An 18,324-nucleotide genomic window follows, 5' to 3' on the forward strand; every position below is an offset into this window, starting at 1 on the left:
ATTGTGCTTCGTGCAACATAATTCTGGGTGCCATTTAAAAACCATAAGTGCTAATAACTCCATTCCTTTTTGTGGTTGTAGGGGCTGTTGATTGGAGTACACTAAAACAAACCTGATCTCTCTAGGACATTCAGAAGCCAAGTTATAAGCCCACAAAGGTGTAACTGGACTACTTCTTTAAAGTGACACCAGGCCCGGTGACCTTTGGGACATGGTTTTACCCCCTATAGGAATGTGTGATCATCATGAAACGTTCAGATCACTTACAACTCAGTAGATTCTACCTTCTTGTAACGTTTCAGCCTGATTGGACCTTGTTTTCACACAAATGGACCCAGAATGATGTGAAATTGTGCTTCGTGCAACATAAATCTTGGTGCCATTTACAAACCATAAGTGCTAATGACTCCATTCCTTTTTGTGGTTGTAGGGGCTGTTGATTGGAGTACATTAAAACAAACCTGATCTCTCTAGGACATTCAGAAGCCAAGTTATAAGCCAACAAAGGTGTAACTGGACTACTTCTTTAAAGTGACACCAGGCCCGGTGACCTTTGGGACATGGTTTGACCCCCTATAGGAATGTGCGATCATCATGAAATGTTCAGATCACTTACAACTCAATAGATTCTACCTTTCTGTAATGTTTCAGCCTGATTGGACCTTGTTTTCACACAAATGGACCCAGAATGATGTGAAATTGTGCTTCGTGCAACATAATTCTGGGTGCCATTTACAAACCAAAAGTGCTAATGACTCCATTCCTTTTTGTGGTTGTAGGGGCTGTTGATTGGAGTACATTAAAACAATGCTGATCTCTCTAGGACATTCAGAAGCCAAGTTATAAGCCCACAAAGGTGTAACTGGACTACTTCTTTAAAGTGACACCAGGCCCGGTGACCTTTGGGACATGGTTTGACCCCTTATAGGAATGTGCGATCATCATGAAACGTTCAGATCACTTACAACTCAATAGATTCTACCTTCTTGTAACGTTTCAGCCTGATTGGACCTTGTTTTCACACAAATGAACCTAGAATGATGTGAAATTGTGCTTCGTGCAACATAATTCTGGGTGCCATTTAAAAACCATAAGTGCTAATGACTCCATTCCTTTTTGTGGTTGTAGGGGCTGTTGATTGGAGTACACTAAAAAAACCTGATCTCTCTAGGACATTCAGAAGCCAAGTTATAAGCCCACAAATGTGTAACTGGACTACTTCTTTAAAGTGACACCAGGCCCGGTGATCTTTGGGACATGGTTTGACCCCCTATAGGAATTTGCGATCATCATGAAACGTTCAGATCACTTACAACTCAATAGATTCTACCTTCTTGTAACATTTCTGCCTGATTGGACCTTGTTTTCACACAAATGAACCCATAATGATGTGAAAATGTGCTTCGTGCAACATAATTCTGGGTGCCATTTACAAACCATAAGTGCTAATGACTCCATTCCTTTTTGGGGTAATGGGGGCTGTTAATTGGAGTACTCTAAAACAAACCTGACCTCTCTAGGATATTCAGAAGCCAAGTTATAAGCCCACAAAGGTGTAACTGGACTACTTCTTTAAATTGACACCAGATCCAGTGACCTTTGGGACATGGTTTGACCCCCTTAGGAAAGTGCTATCATCATGAAACGTTCAGATCACTTACAACTCAATAGATTCTACCTTCCTGTAACGTTTCTGCCTGATTGGACCTTGTTTTCACACAAATGAACCCAAAATGATGTGAAATTGTGCTTCGTGCAACATAATTCTGGGTGCCATTTAAAAACCATAAGTGCTAATAACTCCATTCCTTTTTGTGGTTGTAGGGGCTGTTGATTGGAGTACACTAAAACAAACCTGATCTCTCTAGGACATTCAGAAGCCAAGTTATAAGCCCACAAAGGTGTTACTGGACTACTTCTTTAAAGTGACACCAGGCCCGGTGACCTTTGGACATGGTTTTACCCCCTATAGGAATGTGTGATCATCATGAAACGTTCAGATCACTTACAACTCAGTAGATTCTACCTTCTTGTAACGTTTCAGCCTGATTGGACCTTGTTTTCACACAAATGGACCCAGAATGATGTGAAATTGTGCTTCGTGCAACATAATTCTGGGTGCCATTTAAAAACCATAAGTGCTAATGACTCCATTCCTTTTTGTGGTTGTAGGGGCTGTTGATTGGAGTACATTAAAACAAACCTGATCTCTCTAGGACATTCAGAAGCCAAGTTATAAGCCAACAAAGGTGTAACTGGACTACTTCTTTAAAGTGACACCAGGCCTGGTGACCTTTGGGACATGGTTTGACCCCCTATAGGAATGTGCGATCATCATGAAACGTTCAGATCACTTACAACTCAGTAGATTCTACCTTCTTGTAACGTTTAAGCCTGATTGGACCTTGTTTTCACACAAATGGACCCAGAATGATGTGAAATTGTGCTTCGTGCAACATAATTCTGGGTTCCATTTACAAACCATAAGTGCTAATGACTCCATTCCTTTTTGTGGTTGTAGGGGCTGTTGATTGGAGTACATTAAAAAAACCTGATCTCTCTAGGACATTCAGAAGCCAAGTTATAAGCCCACAAAGGTGTACCTGGACTACTTATTTAAAGTGACACCAGGCCCGGTGACCTTTGGGACATGGTTTGACCCCCTATAGGAATGTGCGATCATCATGAAATGTTCAGATCACTTACAACTCAATAGATTCTACCTTCTTGTAACGTTTCAGCCTGACTGGACCTTGTTTTCACACAAATGAACCCAGAATGATGTGAAATTGTGCTTCGTGCAACATAATTCTGGGTGCCATTTAAAAACCATAAGTGCTAATGACTCCATTCCTTTTTGTGGTAATGGGGGCTGTTAATTGGAGTACTCTAAAACAAACCTGACCACTCTAGGATATTCAGAAGCCAAGTTATAAGCCCACAAAGGTGTAAATGGACTACTTCTTTAAATTGAAACCAGATCCGGTGACCTTTGGGACATGGTTTGACCCCCTTAGGAAAGTGCTATCATCATGAAACGTTCAGATCACTTACAACTCAATAGATTCTACCTTCCTGTAACGTTTCTGCCTGATTGGACCTTGTTTTCACACAAATGAACCCAGAATGATGTGAAATTGTGCTTCGTGCAACAGAATTCTGGGTGCCATTTACAAACCATAAGTGCTAATGACTCCATTCCTTTTTGGGGTAATGGGGAGTGTTAATTGGAGTACTCTAAAACAAACCTGACCTCTATAGGATATTCAGAAGCCAAGTTATAAGCCCACAAAGGTGTAACTGGACTACTTCTTTAAATTGACACCAGATCCGGTGACCTTTGGGACATGGTTTTACCCCCTTAGGAAAGTGCTATCATCATGAAACGTTCAGATCACTTACAACTCAATAGATTCTACCTTCCTGTAACGTTTCTGCCTGATTGGACCTTGTTTTCACACAAATGAACCCAGAATGATGTGAAATTGTGCTTCGTGCAACATAATTCTGGGTGCCATTTAAAAACCATAAGTGCTAATAACTCCATTCCTTTTTGTGGTTGTAGGGGCTGTTGATTTAAGTACACTAAACAAACCTGATCTCTCTAGGACATGCAGAAGCCAAGTTATAAGCCCACAAATATGTAACTGGACTACTTCTTTAAATTGACATCAGATCCGGTGACCTTTGGGACATGGTTTGACCCCTTATAGGAATGTGCGATCATCATGAAACATTCAGATCACTTACAACTCAATAGATTCTACCTTCTTGTAACGTTTAAGCCTGATTGGACCTTGTTTTCACACAAATGGACCCAGAATGATGTGAAATTGTGCTTCGTGCAACATAATTCTGGGTGCCATTTACAAACCATAAGTGCTAATGACTCCATTCCTTTTTGTGGTTGTAGGGGCTGTTGATTGGAGTACATTAAAAAAAAAACCTGATCTCTCTAGGACATTCAGAAGCCAAGTTATAAGCCCACAAAGGTGTACCTGGACTACTTATTTAAAGTGACACCTGGCCCGGTGACCTTTGGGACATGGTTTGACCCCCTATAGGAATGTGTGATCATCATGAAATGTTCAGATCACTTACAACTCAATAGATTTTACCTTCTTGTAACGTTTCAGCCTGATTGGACCTTGTTTTCACACAAATGGACCCAGAATGATGTGAAATTGTGCTTCGTGCAACATAATTCTGGGTGCCATTTAAAAACCATAAGTGCTAATGACTCCATTCCTTTTTGTGGTTGTAGGGGCTGTTGATTGGAGTACATTAAAACAAACCTGATCTCTCTAGGACATTCAGAAGCCAAGTTATAAGCCAACAAAGGTGTAACTGGACTACTTCTTTAAAGTGACACCAGGCCTGGTGACCTTTGGGACATGGTTTGACCCCCTATAGGAATGTGCGATCATCATGAAACGTTCAGATCACTTACAACTCAGTAGATTCTACCTTCTTGTAACGTTTAAGCCTGATTGGACCTTGTTTTCACACAAATGGACCCAGAATGATGTGAAATTGTGCTTCGTGCAACATAATTCTGGGTTCCATTTACAAACCATAAGTGCTAATGACTCCATTCCTTTTTGTGGTTGTAGGGGCTGTTGATTGGAGTACATTAAAAAAACCTGATCTCTCTAGGACATTCAGAAGCCAAGTTATAAGCCCACAAAGGTGTACCTGGACTACTTATTTAAAGTGACACCAGGCCCGGTGACCTTTGGGACATGGTTTGACCCCCTATAGGAATGTGCGATCATCATGAAATGTTCAGATCACTTACAACTCAATAGATTCTACCTTCTTGTAACGTTTCAGCCTGACTGGACCTTGTTTTCACACAAATGAACCCAGAATGATGTGAAATTGTGCTTCGTGCAACATAATTCTGGGTGCCATTTAAAAACCATAAGTGCTAATGACTCCATTCCTTTTTGTGGTAATGGGGGCTGTTAATTGGAGTACTCTAAAACAAACCTGACCACTCTAGGATATTCAGAAGCCAAGTTATAAGCCCACAAAGGTGTAAATGGACTACTTCTTTAAATTGAAACCAGATCCGGTGACCTTTGGGACATGGTTTGACCCCCTTAGGAAAGTGCTATCATCATGAAACGTTCAGATCACTTACAACTCAATAGATTCTACCTTCCTGTAACGTTTCTGCCTGATTGGACCTTGTTTTCACACAAATGAACCCAGAATGATGTGAAATTGTGCTTCGTGCAACAGAATTCTGGGTGCCATTTACAAACCATAAGTGCTAATGACTCCATTCCTTTTTGGGGTAATGGGGAGTGTTAATTGGAGTACTCTAAAACAAACCTGACCTCTATAGGATATTCAGAAGCCAAGTTATAAGCCCACAAAGGTGTAACTGGACTACTTCTTTAAATTGACACCAGATCCGGTGACCTTTGGGACATGGTTTTACCCCCTTAGGAAAGTGCTATCATCATGAAACGTTCAGATCACTTACAACTCAATAGATTCTACCTTCCTGTAACGTTTCTGCCTGATTGGACCTTGTTTTCACACAAATGAACCCAGAATGATGTGAAATTGTGCTTCGTGCAACATAATTCTGGGTGCCATTTAAAAACCATAAGTGCTAATAACTCCATTCCTTTTTGTGGTTGTAGGGGCTGTTGATTTAAGTACACTAAACAAACCTGATCTCTCTAGGACATGCAGAAGCCAAGTTATAAGCCCACAAATATGTAACTGGACTACTTCTTTAAATTGACACCAGATCCGGTGACCTTTGGGACATGGTTTGACCCCTTATAGGAATGTGCGATCATCATGAAACATTCAGATCACTTACAACTCAATAGATTCTACCTTCTTGTAACGTTTAAGCCTGATTGGACCTTGTTTTCACACAAATGGACCCAGAATGATGTGAAATTGTGCTTCGTGCAACATAATTCTGGGTGCCATTTACAAACCATAAGTGCTAATGACTCCATTCCTTTTTGTGGTTGTAGGGGCTGTTGATTGGAGTACATTAAAAAAAAACCTGATCTCTCTAGGACATTCAGAAGCCAAGTTATAAGCCCACAAAGGTGTACCTGGACTACTTATTTAAAGTGACACCTGGCCCGGTGACCTTTGGGACATGGTTTGACCCCCTATAGGAATGTGTGATCATCATGAAATGTTCAGATCACTTACAACTCAATAGATTCTACCTTCTTGTAACGTTTCAGCCTGATTGGACCTTGTTTTCACACAAATGAACCCAGAATGATGTGAAATTGTGCTTCGTGCAACATAAATCTGGGTGCCATTTAAAAACCATAAGTGCTAATGACTCCATTCCTTTTTGTGGTAATGGGGGCTGTTAATTGGAGTACTCTAAAACAAACCTGACCACTCTAGGATATTCAGAAGCCAAGTTATAAGCCCACAAAGGTGTAACTGGACTACTTCTTTAAATTGACACCAGATCCGGTGACCTTTGGGACATGGTTTGACCCCCTTAGGAAAGTGCTATCATCATGAAACGTTCAGATCACTTACAACTCAATAGATTCTACCTTCCTGTAACGTTTCTGCCTGATTGGACCTTGTTTTCACACAAATGAACCCAGAATGATGTGAAATTGTGCTTCGTGCAACAGAATTCTGGGTGCCATTTAAAAACCATAAGTGCTAATGACTCCATTCCTTTTTGGGGTAATGGGGAGTGTTAATTGGAGTACTCTAAAACAAACCTGACCTCTATAGGATATTCAGAAGCCAAGTTATAAGCCCACAAAGGTGTAACTGGACTACTTCTTTAAATTGACACCAGATCCGGTGACCTTTGGGACATGGTTTTACCCCCTTAGGAAAGTGCTATCATCATGAAACGTTCAGATCACTTACAACTCAATAGATTCTACCTTCCTGTAACGTTTCTGCCTGATTGGACCTTGTTTTCACACAAATGAACCTAGAATGATGTGAAATTGTGCTTCGTGCAACATAATTCTGGGTGCCATTTAAAAACCATAAGTGCTAATAATTCCATTCCTTTTTGTGGTTGTAGGGGCTGTTGATTTGAGTACACTAAAACAAACCTGATCTCTCTAGGACATTCAGAAGCCAAGTTATAAGCCCACAAAGGTGTAACTGGACTACTTCTTTAAAGTGACACCAGGCCCGGTGACCTTTGGGACATGGTTTTACCCCCTATAGGAATGTGTGATCATCATGAAACGTTCAGATCACTTACAACTCAGTAGATTCTACCTTCTTGTAACGTTTCAGCCTGATTGGACCTTGTTTTCACACAAATGGACCCAGAATGATGTGAAATTGTGCTTCGTGCAACATAATTCTGGGTGCCATTTACAAACCATAAGTGCTAATGACTCCATTCCTTTTTGTGGTTGTAGGGGCTGTTGATTGGAGTACATTAAAACAAACCTGATCTCTCTAGGACATTCAGAAGCCAAGTTATAAGCCAACAAAGGTGTAACTGGACTACTTATTTAAAGTGACACCAGGCCTGGTGACCTTTGGGAAATGGTTTGACCCCCTATAGGAATGTGCGATCATCATGAAACGTTCAGATCACTTACAACTCAATAGATTCTACCTTCTTGTAACGTTTCAGCCTGATTGGACCTTGTTTTCACACAAATGAACCTAGAATGATGTGAAATTGTGCTTCGTGCAACATAATTCTGGGTGCCATTTACAAACCATAAGTGCTAATGACTCCATTCCTTTTTGTGGTTGTAGGGGCTGTTGATTGGAGTACATTAAAAAAAACCTGATCTCTCTAGGACATTCAGAAGCCAAGTTATAAGCCCACAAAGGTGTACCTGGACTACTTATTTAAAGTGACACCTGGCCCGGTGACCTTTGGGACATGGTTTGACCCCCTATAGGAATGTGCGATCATCATGAAATGTTCAGATCACTTACAACTCAATAGATTCTACCTTCTTGTAACGTTTCAGCCTGATTGGACCTTGTTTTCACACAAATGAACCCAGAATGATGTGAAATTGTGCTTCGTGCAACATAATTCTGGGTGCCATTTAAAAACCATAAGTGCTAATGACTCCATTCCTTTTTGTGGTAATGGGGGCTGTTAATTGGAGTACTCTAAAACAAACCTGGCCACTCTAGGATATTCAGAAGCCAAGTTATAAGCCCACAAAGGTGTAACTGGACTACTTCTTTAAATTGACACCAGATCCGGTGACCTTTGGGACATGGTTTGACCCCCTTAGGAAAGTGCTATCATCATGAAACGTTCAGATCACTTACAACTCCATAGATTCTACCTTCCTGTAACGTTTCTGCCTGATTGGACCTTGTTTTCACACAAATGAACCCAGAATGATGTGAAATTGTGCTTCGTGCAACAGAATTCTGGGTGCCATTTAAAAACCATAAGTGCTAATGACTCCATTCCTTTTTGGGGTAATGGGGAGTGTTAATTGGAGTACTCTAAAACAAACCTGACCTCTATAGGATATTCAGAAGCCAAGTTATAAGCCCACAAATGTGTAACTGGACTACTTCTTTAAATTGACACCAGATCCGGTGACCTTTGGGACATGGTTTTACCCCCTTAGGAAAGTGCTATCATCATGAAACGTTCAGATCACTTACAACTCAATAGATTCTACCTTCCTGTAACGTTTCTGCCTGATTGGACCTTGTTTTCACACAAATGAACCTAGAATGATGTGAAATTGTGCTTCGTGCAACATAATTCTGGGTGCCATTTAAAAACCATAAGTGCTAATAATTCCATTCCTTTTTGTGGTTGTAGGGGCTGTTGATTTGAGTACACTAAAACAAACCTGATCTCTCTAGGACATTCAGAAGCCAAGTTATAAGCCCACAAAGGTGTAACTGGACTACTTCTTTAAAGTGACACCAGGCCCGGTGACCTTTGGGACATGGTTTTACCCCCTATAGGAATGTGTGATCATCATGAAACGTTCAGATCACTTACAACTCAGTAGATTCTACCTTCTTGTAACGTTTCAGCCTGATTGGACCTTGTTTTCACACAAATGGACCCAGAATGATGTGAAATTGTGCTTCGTGCAACATAATTCTGGGTGCCATTTACAAACCATAAGTGCTAATGACTCCATTCCTTTTTGTGGTTGTAGGGGCTGTTGATTGGAGTACATTAAAACAAACCTGATCTCTCTAGGACATTCAGAAGCCAAGTTATAAGCCAACAAAGGTGTAACTGGACTACTTCTTTAAAGTGACACCAGGCCCGGTGACCTATGGAACATTGTTTGACCCCCTATAGGAATGTGTGATAATAATGAAACGTTCAGATCACTTACAACTCAATAGATTCTACCTTCTTGTAACGTTTCAGCCTGATTGGACCTTGTTTTCACACAAATGAACCCAGAATGATGTGAAATTGTGCTTCGTGCAACATAATTCTGGGTGCCATTTAAAAACCATAAGTGCTAATGACTCCATTCCTTTTTGTGGTTGTAGGGGCTGTTGATTGGAGTACACTAAAACAAACCTGATCTCTCTAGCACATGCAGAAGCCAAGTTATAAGCCCACAAATATGTAACTGGACTACTTCTTTAAATTGACACCAGATCCGGTGACCTTTGGGACATGGTTTGACCCCTTATAGGAATGTGCGATCATCATGAAACATTCAGATCACTTACAACTCAATAGATTCTACCTTCTTGTAACGTTTAAGCCTGATTGGACCTTGTTTTCACACAAATGGACCCAGAATGATGTGAAATTGTGCTTCGTGCAACATAATTCTGGGTGCCATTTACAAACCATAAGTGCTAATGACTCCATTCCTTTTTGTGGTTGTAGGGGCTGTTGATTGGAGTACATTAAAAAAAACCTGATCTCTCTAGGACATTCAGAAGCCAAGTTATAAGCCCACAAAGGTGTACCTGGACTACTTATTTAAAGTGACACCAGGCCCGGTGACCTTTGGGACATGGTTTAACCCCCTATAGGAATGTGCGATCATCATGAAATGTTCAGATCACTTACAACTCAATAGATTCTACCTTCTTGTAACGTTTCAGCCTGATTGGACCTTGTTTTCACACAAATGAACCCAGAATGATGTGAAATTGTGCTTCGTGCAACATAATTCTGGGTGCCATTTAAAAACCATAAGTGCTAATGACTCCATTCCTTTTTGTGGTAATGGGGGCTGTTGATTGGAGTACTCTAAAACAAACCTGACCACTCTAGGATATTCAGAAGCCAAGTTATAAGCCCACAAAGGTGTAACTGGACTACTTCTTTAAATTGAACCCAGATCCGGTGACCTTTGGGACATGGTTTGACCCCCTTAGGAAAGTGCTATCATCATGAAACGTTCAGATCACTCACAACTCAATAGATTCTACCTTCCTGTAACGTTTCTGCCTGATTGGACCTTGTTTTCACACAAATGAACCCAGAATGATGTGAAATTGTGCTTCGTGCAACAGAATTCTGGGTGCCATTTACAAACCATAAGTGCTAATGACTCCATTCCTTTTTGGGGTAATGGGGAGTGTTAATTGGAGTACTCTAAAACAAACCTGACCTCTATAGGATATTCAGAAGCCAAGTTATAAGCCCACAAAGGTGTAACTGGACTACTTCTTTAAATTGACACCAGATCCGGTGACCTTTGGGACATGGTTTTACCCCCTTAGGAAAGTGCTATCATCATGAAACGTTCAGATCACTTACAACTCAATAGATTCTACCTTCCTGTAACGTTTCTGCCTGATTGGACCTTGTTTTCACACAAATGAACCCAGAATGATGTGAAATTGTGCTTCGTGCAACATAATTCTGGGTGCCATTTAAAAACCATAAGTGCTAATAACTCCATTCCTTTTTGTGGTTGTAGGGGCTGTTGATTTGAGTACACTAAAACAAACCTGATCTCTCTAGGACATTCAGAAGCCAAGTTATAAGCCCACAAAGGTGTAACTGGACTACTTCTTTAAAGTGACACCAGGCCCGGTGACCTTTGGGACATGGTTTTACCCCCTATAGGAATGTGTGATCATCATGAAACGTTCAGATCACTTACAACTCAGTAGATTCTACCTTCTTGTAACGTTTCAGCCTGATTGGACCTTGTTTTCACACAAATGGACCCAGAATGATGTGAAATTGTGCTTCGTGCAACATAATTCTGGGTGCCATTTACAAACCTTAAGTGCTAATGACTCCATTCCTTTTTGTGGTTGTAGGGGCTGTTGATTGGAGTACATTAAAACAAACCTGATCTCTCTAGGACATTCAGAAGCCAAGTTATAAGCCAACAAAGGTGTAACTGGACTACTTCTTTAAAGTGACACCAGGCCCGGTGACCTATGGGACATGGTTTGACCCCCTATAGGAATGTGCGATCATCATGAAACCTTCAGATCACTTACAACTCAATAGATTCTACCTTCTTGTAACGTTTCAGTCTGATTGGACCTTGTTTTCACACAAATGGACCCAGAATGATGTGAAATTGTGCTTTGTGCAACATAATTCTGGGTGCCATTTACAAACCATAAGTGCTAATGACTCCATTCCTTTTTGTGGTTGTAGGGGCTGTTGATTGGAGTACACTAAAACAAACCTGATCTCTCTAAGACATTCAGAAGCCAAAATATAAGCCCACAAATGTGTAACTGGACTACTTCTTTAAATTGACACCGGATCTGGTGACGTTTGGGACATGGTTTGACCTCCTTAGGAAAGTGCTATCATCATGAAACGTTCAGATCACTTACAACTCAATAGATTCTACCTTCCTGTAACGTTTCAGCCTGATTGGACCTTGTTTTCACACAAATGAACCCAGAATGATGTGAAATTGTGCTTCGTGCAACATAATTCTGGGTGCCATTTACAAACCATAAGTGCTAATGACTCCATTCCTTTTTGTGGTTGTAGGGCCTGTTGAATGGAGTACACTAAAACAACCCTGATCTCTCTAGGTCATTCAGAAGCCAAGTTATAAGCCCACAAATGTGTAACTGGACTACTTCTTTAAAGTGACACCAGGCCTGGTGACCTTTGGGACATTGTTTGACCCCCTATAGGAATGTGTGATCATCATGAAACGTTCAGATCACTTACAACTCAGTAGATTCTACCTTCTTGTAACGTTTCAGCCTGATTGGACCTTGTTTTCACACAAATGGACCCAGAATGATGTGAAATTGTGCTTCGTGCAACATAATTCTGGGTGCCATTTAAAAACCATAAGTGCTAATGGCTCCATTCCTTTTTGTGGTTGTAGGGGCTGTTAATTGGAGTACACTAAAACAAACCTGATCTCTCTAGGACATGCAGAAGCCAAGTTATAAGCCCACAAATGTGTAACTGGACTACTTCTTTAAATTGACACCAAGCCCGGTGACCTTTGGGACATGGTTTGACCATCTATAGGAATGTGTAATCATCATGAAATGTTCAGATCACTTACAACTCAATAGATTCTACCTTCTTGTAACGTTTCAGCCTGATTGGACCTTGTTTTCACACAAATCGACCCAGAATGATGTGAAATTGTGCTTCGTGCAACATAATTCTGGGTGCCATTTACAAACCACAAGTGCTCATGACTCCATTCCTTTTTGTGGTTGTAGGGGCTGTTGATTGGAGTACACTAAAACAAACCTGATCTCTCTAGGACATTCAGAAGCCAAGTTATAAGCCCACAAATGTGTAACTGGACTACTTCTTTAAATTGACACCAGATCCGGTGACCTTTGGGACATGGTTTGACCCCCTTAGGAAAGTGCTATCATCATGAAACGTTCAGATCACTTACAACTCAATAGATTCTACCTTCTTGTAACGTTTCAGCCTGATTGGACCTTGTTTTTACACAAATGAACCCAGAATGATGTGAAATTGTGCTTCGTGCAACATAATTCTGGGTGCCATTTAAAAACCATAAGTGCTAATGGCTCCATTCCTTTTTGTGGTTGTAGGGGCTGTTAATTGGAGTACTCTAAAACAAACCTGACCTCTCTAGGATATTCAGAAGCCAAGTTATAAGCCCACAAAGGTGTAACTGGACTACTTCTTTAAAGTGACACCAAGCCCGGTGACCTTTGGGACATGGTTTGAACCCCTATAGGAATGTGTAATCATCATGAAACGTTCAGATCACTTACAACTCAATAGATTCTACCTTCTTGTAACGTTTCAGCCTGATTGGACCTTGTTTTCACAAGAATGGACCCAGAATGATGTGAAATTGTGCTTCGTGCAACATAATTCTGGGTGCCATTTACAAACCATAAGTGCTAATGACTCCATTCCTTTTTGTGGTTGTAGGGGCTGTTGATTGGAGTACACTAAAACAAACCTGATCTCTCTAGGACATTCAGAAGCCAAGTTATAAGCCCACAAATGTGTAACTGGACTACTTCTTTAAATAAACACCAGATCCGGTCACGTTTGGGACATGGTTTGACCCCATTAGGAAAGTGCTATCATCATGAAACGTTCAGATCACTTACAACTCAATAGATTCTACCTTCCTGTAACGTTTCAGCCTGATTGGACCTTGTTTTCACACAAATGGACCCAGAATGATGTGAAATTGTGCTTCGTGCAACATAATTCTGGGTGCCATTTACAAACCATAAGTGCTAATGACTCCATTGCTTTTTGTGGTTGTAGGGGCTGTTGATTGGAGTACTCTAAAACAAACCTGATCTCTCTAGGACATTCAGAAGCCAAGTTATAAGCCCACAAATGTATACCTGGACTACTTCTTTAAAGTGACACCAGGCCTGTTGACCTTTGGGACATGGTTTGACCCCCTATAGGAATGTGCGATCATCATGAAACGTTCAGATCACTTACAACTCAATAGATTCTACCTTCTTGTAACGTTTCAGCCTGATTGGACCTTGTTTTTACACAAATGAACCCAGAATGATGTGAAATTGTGCTTCGTGCAACATAATTCTGCGTGCCATTTAAAAACCATAAGTGCTAATGACTCCATTTCTTTTTGTGGTTGTAGGGGCTGTTGATTGGAGTACATTAAAACAAACCTGATCTCTCTAGGACATTCAGAAGCCAAGTTATAAGCCAACAAAGGTGTAACTGGACTACTTCTTTAAAGTGACACCAGGCCTGGTGACCTTTGGGACATGGTTTGACCCCCTATAGGAATGTGCGATCATCATGAAACGTTCAGATGACTTACAACTCAAGAGATTCTACCTTCTTGTAATGTTTCAGCCTGATTGGACCTTGTTTTCACACAAATGGACCCAGAATGATGTGAAATTGTGCTTCGTGCAACATAATTCTGGGTGCCATTTACAAACCATAAGTGCTAATGACTCCATTCCTTTTTGTGGTTGTAGGGGCTGTTGATTGGAGTACATTAAAACAAACCTGATCTCTCTAGGACATTCAGAAGCCAAGTTATAAGCCCACAAAGGTGTAACTGGACTACTTCTTTAAAGTGACACCAGGCCTGGTGACCTTTGGGACATGGTTTGACCCCCTATAGGAATGTGCGATCATCATGAAACGTTCAGATCACTTACAACTCAATAGATTCTACCTTCCTGTAACGTTTCAGCCTGATTGGACCTTGTTTTCACACAAATGGACCCAGAATGATGTGAAATTGTGCTTCGTGCAACATAATTCTGGGTGCCATTTACAAACCATAAGTGCTAATGACTCCATTGCTTTTTGTGGTTCTAGGGGCTGTTGATTGGAGTACTCTAAAACAAACCTGATCTCTCTAGGACATTCAGAAGCCAAGTTATAAGCCCACAAATGTATACCTGGACTACTTCTTTAAAGTGACACCAGGCCTGTTGACCTTTGGGACATGGTTTGACCCCCTATAGGAATGTGCGATCATCATGAAACGTTCAGATCACTTACAACTCAATAGATTCTACCTTCTTGTAACGTTTCAGCCTGATTGGACCTTGTTTTTACACAAATGAACCCAGAATGATGTGAAATTGTGCTTCGTGCAACATAATTCTGCGTGCCATTTAAAAACCATAAGTGCTAATGACTCCATTGCTTTTTGTGGTTGTAGGGGCTGTTGATTGGAGTACATTAAAACAAACCTGATCTCTCTAGGACATTCAGAAGCCAAGTTATAAGTCAACAAAGGTGTAACTGGACTCTTCTTTAAAGTGACACCAGGCCTGGTGACCTTTGGGACATGGTTTGACCCCCTATAGGAATGTGCGATCATCATGAAACGTTCAGATCACTTACAACTCAAGAGATTCTACCTTCTTGTAATGTTTCAGCCTGATTGGACCTTGTTTTCACACAAATGGACCCAGAATGATGTGAAATTGTGCTTCATGCAACATAATTCTGGGTGCCATTTACAAACCATAAGTGCTAATGACTCCATTCCTTTTTGTGGTTGTAGGGGCTGTTGATTGGAGTACATTAAAACAAACCTGATCTCTCTAGGACATTCAGAAGCCAAGTTATAAGCCCACAAAGGTGTAACTGGACTACTTCTTTAAAGTGACACCAGGCCTGGTGACCTTTGGGACATGGTTTGACCCCCTATAGGAATGTGCGATCATCATGAAACGTTCAGATCACTTACAACTCAATAGATTCTACCTTCTTGTAACGTTTCAGCCTGATTGGACCTTGTTTTCACACAAATGAACCTAGAATGATGTGAAATTGTGCTTCGTGCAACATAATTATGGGTGCCATTTAAAAACCATAAGTGCTAATGACTCCATTCCTTTTTGTGGTAATGGGGGCTGTTAATTGGAGTACTCTAAAACAAACCTGACCTCTCTAGGATATTCAGAAGCCAAGTTATAAGCCCACAAAGGTGTAACTGGACTACTTCTTTAAAGTGACACCAAGCCCGGTGACCTTTGGGACATGGTTTGAACCCCTATAGGAATGTGTAATCATCATGAAACGTTCAGATCACTTACAACTCAATAGATTCTACCTTCTTGTAACGTTTCAGCCTGATTGGACCTTGTTTTCACACAAATGGACCCAGAATGATGTGAAATTGTGCTTCGTGCAACATAATTCTGGGTGCCATTTACAAACCATAAGTGCTAATGACTCCATTCCTTTTTGTGGTTGTAGGGGCTGTTGATTGGAGTACACTAAAACAAACCTGATCTCTCTAGGACATTCAGAAGCCAAGTTATAAGCCCACAAATGTGTAACTGGACTACTTCTTTAAATTGACACCAGATCCGGTCACGTTTGGGACATGGTTTGACCCCCTTAGGAAAGTGCTATCATCATGAAACGTTCAGATCACTTACAACTCAATAGATTCTACCTTCCTGTAACGTTTCAGCCTGATTGGACCTTGTTTTCACACAAATGGACCCAGAATGATGTGAAATTGTGCTTTGTGCAACATAATTCTGGGTGCCATTTACAAACCATAAGTGCTAATGACTCCATTGCTTTTTGTGGTTGTAGGGGCTGTTGATTGGAGTACTCTAAAACAAACCTGATCTCTCTAGGACATTCAGAAGCCAAGTTATAAGCCCACAAATGTATACCTGGACTACTTCTTTAAAGTGACACCAGGCCTGTTGACCTTTGGGACATGGTTTGACCCCCTATAGGAATGTGCGATCATCATGAAACGTTCAGATCACTTACAACTCAATAGATTCTACCTTCTTGTAACGTTTCAGCCTGATTGGACCTTGTTTTTACACAAATGAACCCAGAATGATGTGAAATTGTGCTTCGTGCAACATAATTCTGCGTGCCATTTAAAAACCATAAGTGCTAATGACTCCATTGCTTTTTGTGGTTGTAGGGGCTGTTGATTGGAGTACATTAAAACAAACCTGATATCTCTAGGACATTCAGAAGCCAAGTTATAAGTCAACAAAGGTGTAACTGGACTACTTCTTTAAAGTGACACCAGGCCTGGTGACCTTTGGGACATGGTTTGACCCCCTATAGGAATGTGCGATCATCATGAAACGTTCAGATCACTTACAACTCAAGAGATTCTACCTTCTTGTAATGTTTCAGCCTGATTGGACCTTGTTTTCACACAAATGGACCCAGAATGATGTGAAATTGTGCTTCATGCAACATAATTCTGGGTGCCATTTACAAACCATAAGTGCTAATGACTCCATTCCTTTTTGTGGTTGTAGGGGCTGTTGATTGGAGTACATTAAAACAAACCTGATCTCTCTAGGACATTCAGAAGCCAAGTTATAAGCCCACAAAGGTGTAACTGGACTACTTCTTTAAAGTGACACCAGGCCTGGTGACCTTTGGGACATGGTTTGACCCCCTATAGGAATGTGCGATCATCATGAAACGTTCAGATCACTTACAACTCAATAGATTCTACCTTCTTGTAACGTTTCAGCCTGATTGGACCTTGTTTTCACACAAATGAACCTAGAATGATGTGAAATTGTGCTTCGTGCAACATAATTCTGGGTGCCATTTAAAAACCATAAGTGCTAATGACTCCATTCCTTTTTGTGGTAATGGGGGCTGTTAATTGGAGTACTCTAAAACAAACCTGACCTCTCTAGGATATTCAGAAGCCAAGTTATAAGCCCACAAAGGTGTAACTGGACTACTTCTTTAAATTGACACCAGATCCGGTGACCTTTGGGACATGGTTTGACCCCCTTAGGAAAGTGCTATCATCATGAAACGTTCAGAACACTTACAACTCAATAGATTCTACCTTCCTGTAACGTTTCAGCTGATTGGACCTTGTTTACACACAAATGAACCCAGAATGATGTGAAATTGTGCTTCGTGCAACATAATTCTGCGTGCCATTTAAAAACCATAAGTGCTAATGACTCCATTCCTTTTTGTGGTTGTAGGGGCTGTTGATTGGAGTACACTAAAACAACCCTGATCTCTCTAGGACATTCAGAAGCCAAGTTATAAGCCCACAAATGTGTAACTGGACTACTTCTTTAAATTGACACCAGATCCGGTGACCTTTGGGACATGGTTTGACACCTTATAGGAATGTGCGATCATCATGAAACATTCAGATCACTTACAATTCAATAGATTCTACCTTCTTGTAACGTTTCAGCCTGATTGGACCTTGTTTTCACACAAATGGACCCAGAATGATGTGAAATTGTGCTTCGTGCAACATAATTCTGGGTGCCATTTACAAACCATAAGTGCTAATGACTCCATTCCTTTTTGTGGTTGTAGGGGCTGTTGATTGGAGTACATTAAAACAAACCTGATCTCTCTAGGACATTCAGAAGCCAAGTTATAAGCCCACAAAGGTGTAACTGGACTACTTATTTAAAGTGACACCAGGCCCG

This window comes from Nothobranchius furzeri, chromosome 6 (genome assembly GCF_043380555.1).
Source record: "Nothobranchius furzeri strain GRZ-AD chromosome 6, NfurGRZ-RIMD1, whole genome shotgun sequence".
NCBI lineage: Eukaryota > Metazoa > Chordata > Actinopteri > Cyprinodontiformes > Nothobranchiidae > Nothobranchius > Nothobranchius furzeri.